At 36.8% G+C, this 12,920-nt stretch overlaps 1 long non-coding RNA gene across 1 annotated transcript in view; it reads right to left on the reverse strand.

Annotated features, from left to right (window-relative positions):
• The window catches only part of LOC140496837 (uncharacterized), a 31,059-nt gene extending 18,390 nt beyond the window's left edge, over positions 1–12,669 (reverse strand). The window contains exons 1-2 of the long non-coding RNA XR_011964414.1: positions 11,449–12,669; positions 5,076–5,224 (exon numbers count right to left, since the gene is read on the reverse strand). This is a non-coding gene — a long non-coding RNA (uncharacterized lncRNA). The remainder of the gene's footprint in view (positions 1–5,075; positions 5,225–11,448) is intronic.
• Positions 12,670–12,920: the final 251 nt, after the last annotated feature.

Below are 12,920 nucleotides of genomic sequence, written 5' to 3' on the forward strand. Positions count from 1 at the left end.
AACATTAGTATTTAATAGATTATGTCACTGTAAGGAGAAGAGACAGACAAGATGTGAGAATGATAAAGGTGATGTGTGACTCAGAGTGCTGGACTGATCATAGACTTATCCTCTCCACACTAAATATTCACATTCAACAAAAGTAGTGGCCCCAAGGCAAGACTATCAGAAGACTTGATGTCAACAGATTAGGCAGTTTTTCCCAGTAGGAAGAATTCTTTGCTAAATTGGAGGGAAAGCTGAGCCAAGACACAGTTGGCAATTTTGCGTTCATCCTTCATTGCCGAAGAAGACCATGCCATCGGAGAAATGATGACATGACTTGCACTTGACTTTGTTTTGAGTAAGGGAGGGCTGTAAAGGTCACCAGTCTCATTTCTCCTCCAGAGCCATCTGAATCCAGTGACCAGATATTCATCAGGATGACTGGTGATGACCCAGGATGAGGCAATTGGCGTTGAGTAACTTGCCCAAGGTCACACAGCTAGTGAGCATCAAGTGTCTGAGGTGAGATTTGAACTTAGGTCCTCCTGACTTGTACTCTATCTACTGCACCACCTCGCTGCCCCAACAGTTGGCAACAGTGGAACAGAAAAGGAATAGGCAACTTTCAGAGACTTGGTGTACTGCACTGCATTTACTCACCTGGGCAAGAACACTTATAAAAATCAAGGTTGGTTCGACAAAAATGATGGGATGATTCAGAAGCTACTAAACAAAAAGTGAGAACTCCACAGGGCTTACCAGCAGAAAAGTTCATCCATTTCTAAGAAGGCAGCATTTAACTCCATCAAAACTAAAGTGCAAGCACAACTTAGAGAGATGTAAGATTCTTGACTGAGTAAGAAAGTAGATAAAATTCAGTTTTATGTTGATAGCAATAATTCAAAGCACTTTTATGATGTCCTGAAGGCTACATATGGGCCTATGATGCACATCAACTACTCAGTGCTGATGGAACTATATTGATTATTGATAAGGATATGATCCTAGAGTGGGCTGAACACTTCCATAGTGTTCTTAATAGATTATCTTCAGTGAACGCTGAAATCATTGAACATATACCTCAGGTTGAAGTCAATCCCTTTCTAGCCAAACTTCCAGCTGAAGAAGTGTTGAATGCCATTCAGTTCCTCTTGTGTGGGAAAGCTTTTGTGGGAGATTTACAAGGAAGGAGGTCTACTGCTTATACAAAGAATGAAATTTTCTGGGTTATAAGGCAAGAGGAGGTTATCCCTCAGGACTTTAAGGGTGCCTCCATTGTCCATCTCTATAAAGAAATAGATTGTCCTGTGACAGTCATAAAGGGGTCTGTCTCTTAGTCATTGCTATCAAGATTCTTGCCAGAGTACTCCTTAATAAGCTTATCTTTCATTTGGAAAATGATCATGTACCTATGAACCATTTTGGCTTCAGAAAGGACTGGGGAATGATCTATATATTTATATAGTGTTTGCTGCCCAACAGCTCCAGGAGAAATGTCACAAGCAGAACAGAGGTCTGTATACAATGTTCGTTGATCAGTTGTGAAGGCTTGTAGAGAATTGTGGCAAAATTTAGGTGCCTGGAGAAGTTCTTCAGTATTATGTGTCAGATTCATGACAGATGTTTGCCCCAGTTCTAGACAGAGGACAATGATTTCCCAGTCATCAATGTAGTGAAACAAGGATGTAGGCTTCTCCCATGCTTTTTAACATGATGTTTTCAGCAATGTTGTCAGATGCCTTCAATGAGTACCAAAACAGCACCAAGGTCAGCTACCACACTAATGATAAATTCTTTAACTTGAAAAAGCTGCAAGCTAAGACTAAAGTGTGTGGAGAGTTGGCACATGATTTTTCTTCATATAATTGTGCACTCAGTATTACCTCTAAAGCTGAGATGCAACAAAGTAGATCAGTTCTCTGCTTCTTGTGCTAATTTGGACCTAACAATTTACACCGGGAAAAGAGAGGTTCTCCACCAGCCAGCACCACACCATTCATATGTGGAACTATTGGTTACAGCAAATGAAAAAAATTTGAATACTGTGGATAAGTTCACTTACATTGGTGGTATACTTTCCTGGAATGTGTACGTAGATGATGAGGTTGATACATGAATGACCAAAACTAGCTCAGTGTCTGGGAGGCTCCAAAGGAAAGTGTGGGAGAGAAAAGGTATTAGACTCCCTACCAAATTGAACATTTAGAGAGCCAATGTGTTGACGTCACTGCTGTATGCCTATGAAACCTAGATAGCATATCAGTGACATTCCAGGAAACTGAATTCCATTTGAATCATCTTAAGAAAATTCTGACGATTACTTGGCAAGATAAGGTACCAAACACTGAGGTACTTTATGAAGCTGTAATGGCAATTTAAATGAGAAGATTATTTCCCATTCATTAATAGGCCCATGTGACCTGCCTAGGTCACATAGAAGTATGAGTCACATGAGTCTGAGTCACATGGAACCTGTGGTGGGAGGAGTTTGCTGAATGGGTAGAACCGGAAGAGGCAGATCTAGAGCAGAACTGAGAATAAATTGGTCAGAGTCTAGTCAGAGCTAGGAAGGATGTAGGCAAGCAGGCAACTGGCTAGTGGGAGTAAAAGAGCTTGTTTGTGATTTTGTTTAAGGGAGCCTGCTTATGATTTGTTTAATGGAGCTGGTTTGTGGGAAACCTAGCAGAGGGAAGGCTTGGGGATAGTGTTGTCCTCTGCATTTTTATTGTGTATAGACATTTGTTATTATGATGGATTTGGCTTTCTGGTGACTGAATAAATGTTTTGGTTCTGTCTTCCATGTGGAAAGTCTGCTGTATTTCATGATTCAGAATTATGCCAAGATATTCATAGCCACCATAGGCATTGTGAATATTGCATTAGCACTACAAAAGCTAAACTGCCAAGTATTCAAACTCTATTGCAAAGAGTGCAACTCTGATGGTCTGGCCACAGTGTTCAAATGCCAAATGTACTTTTGCCTAAAAGACTATTTTACAGAGAACTCATGCAAGGCAGGTGCTCACATGGCAATGAGAATAAGGACACTCTCAACGTCTCTATGAAGAACTTCAGAATCAATTGTGAGTCATGGGATATACTGGCACAGGACCATCCAGCATGGTGTGCCCACATGAAAGAAGTCACTATGTTCTATTAGTAAAGCAGAATTGCAGTAGTTCAAAAGAAACATTACATAAAAAATAGCAAGCAGGATGACTTCAGAAAAACCTGGAAAGACTTACATGAACTGATGCATAGTAAAATGAACAGAACCAGGAGAACATTGTAAACAGTAACAACAATATTGTTCGAAGAAAAATTGTGAATGACTTGTCTATTCTCAGCAATACATGAGCCAAGACAATCCCAAAAGACTAATGATGAAGCAAACTATCTGCCTCCAGAGAAAGAACTGATATTGTTTGAATACAGACTGATGCATGCTATTTTTCACTTTCTTTCATTTTTTTTTATTCTAATCTTCTTGTATAAACTAACCAATATGGAAATGTTTTACATAATTGTACATGTATAACCTATATCTGGTTGCTTACCAGCTCAGGGAAGGGAAGAGAAATAGAGGGAGGTATAGAACTTGGAACTCAAACTTTAAATGACAATAAACATAAACTCATGAGTTCCACAAATTTAGAATTATCTCTACTCCAAATGTTCTTATGGACTATTTGTGCCTAGCCTATGATAGAGTTTTCAAGTTCATATTATTCTGGTCAGCCACAATTAGACACATTGTACTTTGACTTCAACCTAGTGATGTCATTTTGTTCCTCTTTGAAATGAAATCAATAACCAGCCAACCAGATTTCAAGTCAGAAAAACTCAACTTCTAATCCTTCCCCAGACACTTACACACACATATATAAAAACACACACATATATAAAAACATATGTATAAACATACATATACATGCATACCTATAGGCAAATTTCACTACTGTAGACTCCAGCAACATTAACCATATTAACAAGGGCTTTTCAGTACCACCGTAGAGATATTCCTGTAAAGTTATTCTCATGTTGAGATAGCAGTTGTTCATATTTAGTAACCCAGTTGTACAGTAATCAGAGTTCAAAATCTGGTCCATATTACAGTTCAATCCCTAGAGCACAGCTCTAATCAAGGCCATAAGCAGCATCTAGTGGTCACATAATTGAGCTTTGTGTAAAATACTTCTCAAAAGCTAGTTCTGTCATGGCCAAATCAAACTACTCGCAATGTAAGTAAACAGGAGCAAGGTTCTAGTGAGTGAACTCTTGTGCATATGGGCCATCCAAAATGAAGGAGCTGTTTATAGTTGTCCACAATTAGGTCCAGTTTCAAAAGTATAACAGTATGAAACAGGAAAAGCAGTGATAAACCTATTGGGGCTGAAACACAGGCACTCTAAGCAGGAAGAACAATTGACTATATAGCCTACACAGAGTGTCTCATCACCAAGGGAATCATTTATCTGTTGTTTAAGTAGCTTCTTCACAATTTAAACTGTCTGTTCTAGAAATTTCATAGGTTGTTCATCTCAATTATTCAAACATATCCTTACTTTGTAGATGAACAATTGTTTCGCCACTGTTTATTTCTCAATTTTACCTCAACAACTACTTCTCAATGGAGATTAAAAATAGTAAAAAATAAATAATAGCATTTCACATGTCATTAAGTTATTCTTAAGACTTAAAGGGTATGTGTTAATGAAAATGAACATTTCTATCCTGGTTGCCACTGGTTTTCTTTAGAGTGTTATTTTGTATTGATGGCAAAAGCTTTCATTTTTGCTGAGATGAAGACAGAGCATACAATAAGTAGCTGCAAAGAAAAATAAACATATGTATGTATACATATATGGATGCACACATACACATATATGTGTGTACATTCAATATATGTGTGTATACACTATATATATATATATGTATGTATATATGAAATATCTAATCATTTGAGTCACTTTCCAGGGCAGTATTTAAAGATACAGTTGATGTCTCTTTCACCATAGTCAACTGTACCTTACAGAATCTGATAGTGCCCATAATCTCATAAGGTATGTTAGGAAAACAAGATTACCTACCTTTATGGAGCTGTTGAAAAGGACTTGATCTTGGCTCATTTCTGTTATAATACCATTTGATTCTATTTTGGATCCTTGGTTCTTCTCTGACACATACAATATGTGTTTTTGATTTTTCTCTTATAACATCTTTGAATTGTCACTTCTCTCTACATCAAGGAAAGAACAAGGTAATACCTATGCTTCAACTGTTACAGATAAAGGACATGTGATACATGTTAAGATTTAGAACACACGATAATTTTATAACTATTAAAATCATTGCAATATTTGTAACTAGAAACATTCATTTGAATAGCCTAGGTAATTAACTGGGAAATGTTAATAAGCCCTTTAATTGCTCATATGCTTTGTTGACTGAAGCACAGGTGTGATCAAAGAGAGGACTGATGGATTTCAGATCATATTGAATATTTGGATAATACCTGAACAACAACAGACTGGTTTTTTTTTTCAAATGCTGTAAAATATTAAAGTTAAAGATTTTCTTCCTCAGGCCTGAAATCTCTACTCCGGGCCAACAAAGAAAGGAACTCTCTGGAAGCTTGCTCATACCCCAGACCACCAACACTGCTATTGAATGTCAGGACCTTGGAGCCACAGGTCCCACTTGAAAAGATATTTCTTCTAGAAGTGAGTATCAAAACAGAGGAGTAACTTCTTCCTGACCTGAAAAATGAGATAAAACAATGCAGTACTGATAACCTCAGAGACAGCTAACTCCAGCAAGTATCTTTCTGGTCATCAGGGGGCAGCTAGATGGTGCAGTGGATAGGGCACCAGTGCAGGAGTCAGGAGGACTTGAGTTCAAATCTCACCTCACACACTTGACACTCAGTAGCTGTGTAACCTTGGACAAGTCACTCAACCCCACTTGCCTCATTCTGGGTTATCTCCAGCCATCCTGATGAATATCTGGTCCCTGGATTCAGAAAAATAAGACAGTCCCTGATCTCAAGAAAATCACATTTTAATGGGAGAGGTGATATATACAGAAAGTTCCAGCTGCAAGTGAGATGGAAAGGCTCCATGGTCCTTCGGGTGCAACAGCAAAGTAGATGGTAACCCCCATTATCTAATGTCATTTTCATTGATAAAATCATATCAATTTTTTATGTTGAACTATTTAACAGTCCCAAAGACTTTGATAATCAGAACTTTCTGAGTCTTCAGTAGCTGCGGCTGCATACTTCAGAAAGACTTTGCATAATAAGCATGATATGTACAAAAGATGAATGTTTTCAATGTCTTTCATATTACATTACAGCTATAAAACTACCCCAATGTCTTATATTATTAATGTTTACACAGCAATAACTACATCACACTTTAAACTGTGCACAGTGAAATTGACTCTCTAAGGTAGGACATTTGGGGAACTATAATTTGATTTGTTCAGTTTAAATCCAGGTAAAAGTGTTTACACTGCTGAGTTGATAGTCTTTTGCACAGGGGAAAATACCAACAGCTGTCCACAAAGAATGATGCCTGACACATTCAGGTATTATAGTTGTTAAGGAAACATAGAGAGGGCCTTATGAAGGCCACCAGGATTCTCTCAGTTCTGCACTGTGCTCGTCCTTCCTGAGCAAAAAAAGTTTCCCATCCGTGAGATTATACATCTAGCTCTTACATCCCTTGAGTAATGTGGAGTTGTAAATTATAAGTTTGTCATTGCAAATTATTTTCTAACCTTTCCTTGGGATCGAAAGAAATTTTTGTTTCACCTTGCTATGTGAAAGGTCAGTCTGCACTTTTCATATCCTGACCAGGTAGGAATTTCTTCTGTCATAGTGATGTCCCACTTCTCCTCTTTTAGTAAATTGGTCTGACTAGTGAATGTCTTATGACAAGTTCCATTTCCATTATGCATCCCTGACCTGTCAAGAATGGGAATACTAGGTTGAATTTTTACTTATAAGATTCAATTCTTACTGAATTTGTACTAAAATTTAATTGATCAAGGATATCAATGTAAAACTCATTAAAGAGAAATAGGAGGTAAACTAGGACTAGTTTGGAGTCAATTAACACTGATGTCGACATTTGTACCAAGTCCATGATACCTTAGTCCTGTCCTCCCTACAAATTCATGCTTTATACACCATGACTGAAAAGAGACATGATTAAATTGAAACAAATGAGGACTGTTGATTGCCTTAAATAACTTCTATCAGTTCATGAGCAATGTTCAGTCCCCTTGTCCAGGCCCATCTCTTCCAGACAGTGTCAAGAAACCAAGTCACAAATATAACCCAAGAGACTGTATACTAAGGACCAAGTCACAAATACAACCTGAAAGATTGTGTTCTACAGGACCTTATCTAAGAATGTGGAGCCTGAGTGCTTGCCAATCTCTACCAAAAGACTCACCACCTGCTCCTCAAAACTTAGTCAACATACTATGAAAGCATATTTTTAAACCACCTTTTTAGTTTTTCTAGAAATATTAAAAAACACTTTCTCTAGTCCAAAACTGTTTTCACAGAAGAATAAAGATGAGGGCTTTCCTTTGAAACAGATGAATGAAATTTAACTCTTTTAAGGTATAATTGCCTCCCCACCACCTGGAGTGATTGGTGTCAGGTTCAACCTAAACAGAGTGTCTGTTCTCTTGAAATTCAAGATTAAGATGATGGTCACAAGAAGAACTCTTCAGGAAAGGTGGTCCTGGAAGAAACTGAGTAGTGACTATTCTGAAATGTTAATCCCAAATCATATCATAAAATATGAAGACTCCTACAACTTTTAACTGAAATCGTCTTAGGACAAAAAATCATGTTGGATAAGGGGCTACGCCAGTTTCAACATCTCTCTCTCCAACTAGAAATGGCTATATATATAAATAATTATTTCTGGTAGATGACCCTAAATCACCAACTATGTTTTTAATAACAACTTATTTTTCTTGTGACCCAACTCCACGTTGGCTGCATATAGCTTTTACCCATTCTATAGGTCTCACTATGGTTTCAGCATCATGTGACCTTTGAGATAAAGCATCTATAACCATATTTTTCTTCCTTGGCCAATAGTTAATGCTAAATTCATAACTGGCTAATGCTCCCACCTATCCCTGGCAAGAAGCATCTAAATTGGAACTGGTCAAAATATAAGTTAATGGATTATAATCAATTCATACTTGTAATTTAGTTCCACACATGTAACTTTTTAGTGATTTAGTAATAGCACACTTCAAAATCAAAAATGAGTTTAAAAATAAGATGGAGAGTCTTACTCTCCCAAATTCTTTTATGGCACATGCAGTTGGTTTCTGATACCCATAATTACAAAAACCAATACAGGACTGCTACCAGATTCTCTTGGCCAGCACCTGTATGCAGAGGCTTTTACTGCTCTACCTGGCTCAGTCTGGTACAAGCATGAGGCAATTAACCAAGCTTTTAAAGCTCTTGAAAATATTTTGTGGATTTTAAGACAATTCAACTTTTCTTGCCCTTAGTCCTTTGATATCTTTATAATCATGTAAGCATGAAAGGAGTCATGCAGTATTTTAGAACTGAAGCACAGTTTTTAATGAATTTGTGACAAAAATCACCAAATCCTTGGGAAAATACTTAATTTCAAATATTTTTTTGAAGTTGGTTCTGATGAATAACTACACTGAAGAGATGGTTGGTGGGTCAGAGTTACAATGGCCATGTTAACACCAACTCTTCTTTAAGAATCTTCTAGCTTACTTTGATGCATCCCAAATGTGAGTAGTCTTTGTCACTCAATTTACCAAGTTACAGCACTTTATTAGGCTAGTTTAATGGTACTTTGTTCAGCTGTCTTTGACAGTCATCCTCACCTCTATGAATCTGGATAGCATGAACACATAAGCAAATGATAAAGAGATACGTACTTTTTAGTGACCCAGCGTGATCTTCTTTCCTGGTCTCATAGATATTTCTCAATACTGATCCCCTAGACTTCAGTTTCTAATAATAATGATATAATAAGAATAGCTAACATTTATAAACCAGTTACTAGATGCCAGTCACTATGCAAAGCACTTTACAATTAATATCCCATTTCATCCTCATGACAACCCTGGGAGGCAGGCACTGTTATGATCCCATTTTACAGTTGAACAACTGATGCAAACAGAGATGCAAACTGATGCCCAGGGTGGCAAAACTAGTAAGTATCAGAGACTGGATTTGAACCCAAGTCTTTCTGACTCCAGGCATGGCATTCTATCTGCTGTACCACCTAGTTCATCATTCCTAGCTTCTGGAACACTAAAGTTGTAATATCCTTATGAGTGTATCCAACTTGAATATGATCACCTTCTTAAAAATTGTAACAGAATGTAGTTCTGCCCTTTCAGTTGTTTTATGAGGACGGCATTCTTATATTACTCTATTATAGTCTCCATTCCCTTGTTGGTTTATCTTTCCAAGAAGAATTTTGTCCATGGGTCTTCCTGTCACTAGTTTGGTGTGTGAGCGTATGAATTCATGCTTTTGACTCCATCAACAATGGAACCCTTTTGTTTAATGTCCACAGTCCGACACATGAGACAATGTTCTTATGATGCTTGGGGCTGAGTTTTCTGGGGATGGGTTATCTAGAGTAACCTCTCCTAATTACTTAATCATTTTCATCTAATCTACCAAATCATCATATGCCCATAGCTATTTTTGTGCTATGAGAGTCTTTAGGGAGACCCTTAATCAATCCAATCTCAAAGTCCTTTAATCACTTGTGATCATGTCTGCTCTCTCAGGGAGAACTATTCTTCCAGCTAGTCTTAGTAGGTGGCTGTACACATATATCAAGAAGGAGGACAGCAATTTCTCTTTTGAGATGAATTAAATTGCTAAAGTTAGCAAATGCCATCTTAGCAATTAGGCCAAGACTACATACAGAACCACTTGAGTTTTCAAATTTGCAAGTATTCTTGACACGTCATTACAGAATTTCTTTTTCTCAGATACTTCTTTTCTTGGGTATTCAAAAGCTGATCATCTGACACTTTCCATCTTATCCTTCTGAAATGCCTGCCTTAGTGGTTCTAGTATGCACTCATCCCAGGCCTTTACTGAGCCTTCCTGGAGGATAAAGATTAATCCTCTGAAAAGTTCCATATCTTGGACCTGTAGATGTTTGTCAGCTATAAGATATTTAGTCTTGGTCCTGCATATAGGGGAGGCTTCTCTGTACAACTCAGGGTGTCAAGTACTTACTCACCTCATGCACAGATGACTCTGGGGAACTAGCACTTGACTTTTATTTCTTGCATAGGGAATATGATTTAGTATCACATACAAATAAGGCCTCTATTTCTGGTTGAAAGAATCTTGCATCAGTTTCCTTCACAGATGAAGTTTATAAGTCTGCCTCTAAACCAGTTTGGTAAGATACCCTCTTAGTTCATTTAGGCTGCAGATTTCCAAAAGAAATCCTCTTCTCAGAGGTTGGCAAACCAATTCCCAGTACTTTTCCCTATGGGATTTTTATAAAGAATTTTTGAATTATCAAATGGGTTTAGTAATTCACACAGCATTTTCTTAGTGGACTTTTTTGGTATTATTTTGCAAAAAGTATTTTACACTGTTTTGGCTCTTTTACAGTTTTCTTCAATACTTTAATAATATCTGCAGCTTCTTGTAAGACTCTAGTCAACATATAAGGAATTCCCTATAAATCTTAATGCCTTTTACATGCTAATATATTTCCCATACAGTTTCCATATTTTCAAAAGACTGATCTATAATGGCAGCATCTAAGTATGCAATAAAGCAGTTGTAAGCATTAAATATGCATTAGACATTTAAGCATGAGTTATATGTACTAACACAGTGAAGCAATTTATTGTGTAGTGCATATTTAGGGCATAATCAATAAAGTATGCAATTAATAATGACACAAGGCCACAATGATATACCAACAATTGAAATATAAGGAAATCATATTATTAAAATAAAAATCCCAGGCACAGAAGAATGGATTCAGCAAATAAATACTTTTGGCATTATTGGCAGCATTGAATAACAGACTTCCACATTTATATTCATTACATGAATGCAGCAGATTGAGTGACAGAGGAAAACACATATGAAAGGCTAAAAACAAAAACAATATGAGAAAACCAAAAATAGATAGGGGTCCGCTTTTTCAAATAAGGCTACAAAACTTTAATGAAAAAGGAGTAAAAATGGCTTTAAAAGAAAAGGCAGCTGTATATCAAATATTTAAGATCCAAAATCCCCAATTACCAGCCCCCTCCCCCAAAAAAATCAGAAAGAAAAGGTGAACTAACTTCAGCTCAATATTCAAAAGTACTTAAAGAAAAGTGAGCATACTGCATGTCCATGTGTAGTTGTAAGTGTTTGTGCATGTATAAATCAAAAAAAGAAAATACCTGAGAGACAGCATGGGACCATGGATTTGGAGTCAGAAGATATGAATTCAAATTCTTCCTATCATCATTGCGTCCTTGAGATCTCTCCAGACCTTAATTTCAGAATCTATAAAATCAGACAGTTGGATTAGATGATCTTTGTGTCCCCTTCTAGCTTTAAGTCTATGATTCTATAACTCAAGTTCCAGTTCACATGAAATTAACAGAAAATCACTCCCTCACTCCCATTCCAGTACTGGGTATAGTAGGTGCAGCTATGTCACTGACCTCAATCCCATTCAAACAGTCACACAATATCACCTGTTAACAAGGAATAGGTGAGGTAGGAACAGAGTTTTATGATAGGAATAATTATAATGCATCTGTTTTTAACTAGGACATTTCCAAACAAAGTGGAGCCCTTGGGATACTATATAACACTCCATTTATGCCCTGTTAGTGTCTATCATCATGCCCACCAATTTACCAACAATAACATTCTCTCTAGACTATTTCCCCAAACTTGTACTTATCCTCACTGGTTGGGCCCCATAATTATTCTCTGATAATTTTCAGGGATCTAGGGGTAAGCCTTGGCTTCACTTCTAACATGTAGCTCACTAGCCCCAACCACTATGCATTCTATTAACAATCATCCAGTAATTGTGGTTTAGCAAAGATATTTACAGTAAGAACCAGTGGTACAAAACATTCTCATAAAAACTTGAACTTCCCATACAAGTCCATGGGAAGAGTGGATTCATACTTACTTATATACTTACAGTGCAATAGTAGTGAGTCATATGTGAAGGATATATGTGAGACAAAGAGATAACTCACAACTCCCGGTACTGGAAATTCTTTCTCTTATCTTGAGCTCCTAGCTGACAATTGTCTCCACTATGAGGGGTCACACTCTCCCTTGAGTTGCCTGATGACTATCTCAGATGACTGTCATTTTGTATCCAAGACTGCTCACAGTATATGTCTCTCTCAAGGCTGAATACATTGACTGCTTCTTAGTTTTGATGACAATATGGCCAATGAGATTGAGAATAGGAGTGTATCAATTCCTCTAGACTCATGCCCATCTCTAACTCCTACCTTTCATGCCTTCTTGTATAAGCTGCAAATATCTGTCTCCTCAATACCCAAATCACCAATTCCCCAATTGACTAATAGCCAAACTTATCTTTATTATTATTTTTAATTTTAATTTTATTTTATTAATATTATAATTTTATTTTATTTTATTTATTTTATTTTATTTTATTTATTTTAATTTTAATTTATTAATATTATAATAATATTATAATTTATATAATAATAATAATAATAACAATAATTTAATATTATTTTTATATACAGGACCAGAAACATATCTGGTTCTCTCAACTAACCATAAGATGTTTCCTGTGTGGTGTCAGCTGTGTTTCTTGACATCAGGCAGATGGGATCCTAATGGATAGAGTTGGACTTGGAGTCCGGAAGAT

Source organism: Notamacropus eugenii, chromosome 3 (assembly GCF_028372415.1).
Source record: "Notamacropus eugenii isolate mMacEug1 chromosome 3, mMacEug1.pri_v2, whole genome shotgun sequence".
In the NCBI taxonomy this organism is placed as follows: domain Eukaryota; kingdom Metazoa; phylum Chordata; class Mammalia; order Diprotodontia; family Macropodidae; genus Notamacropus; species Notamacropus eugenii.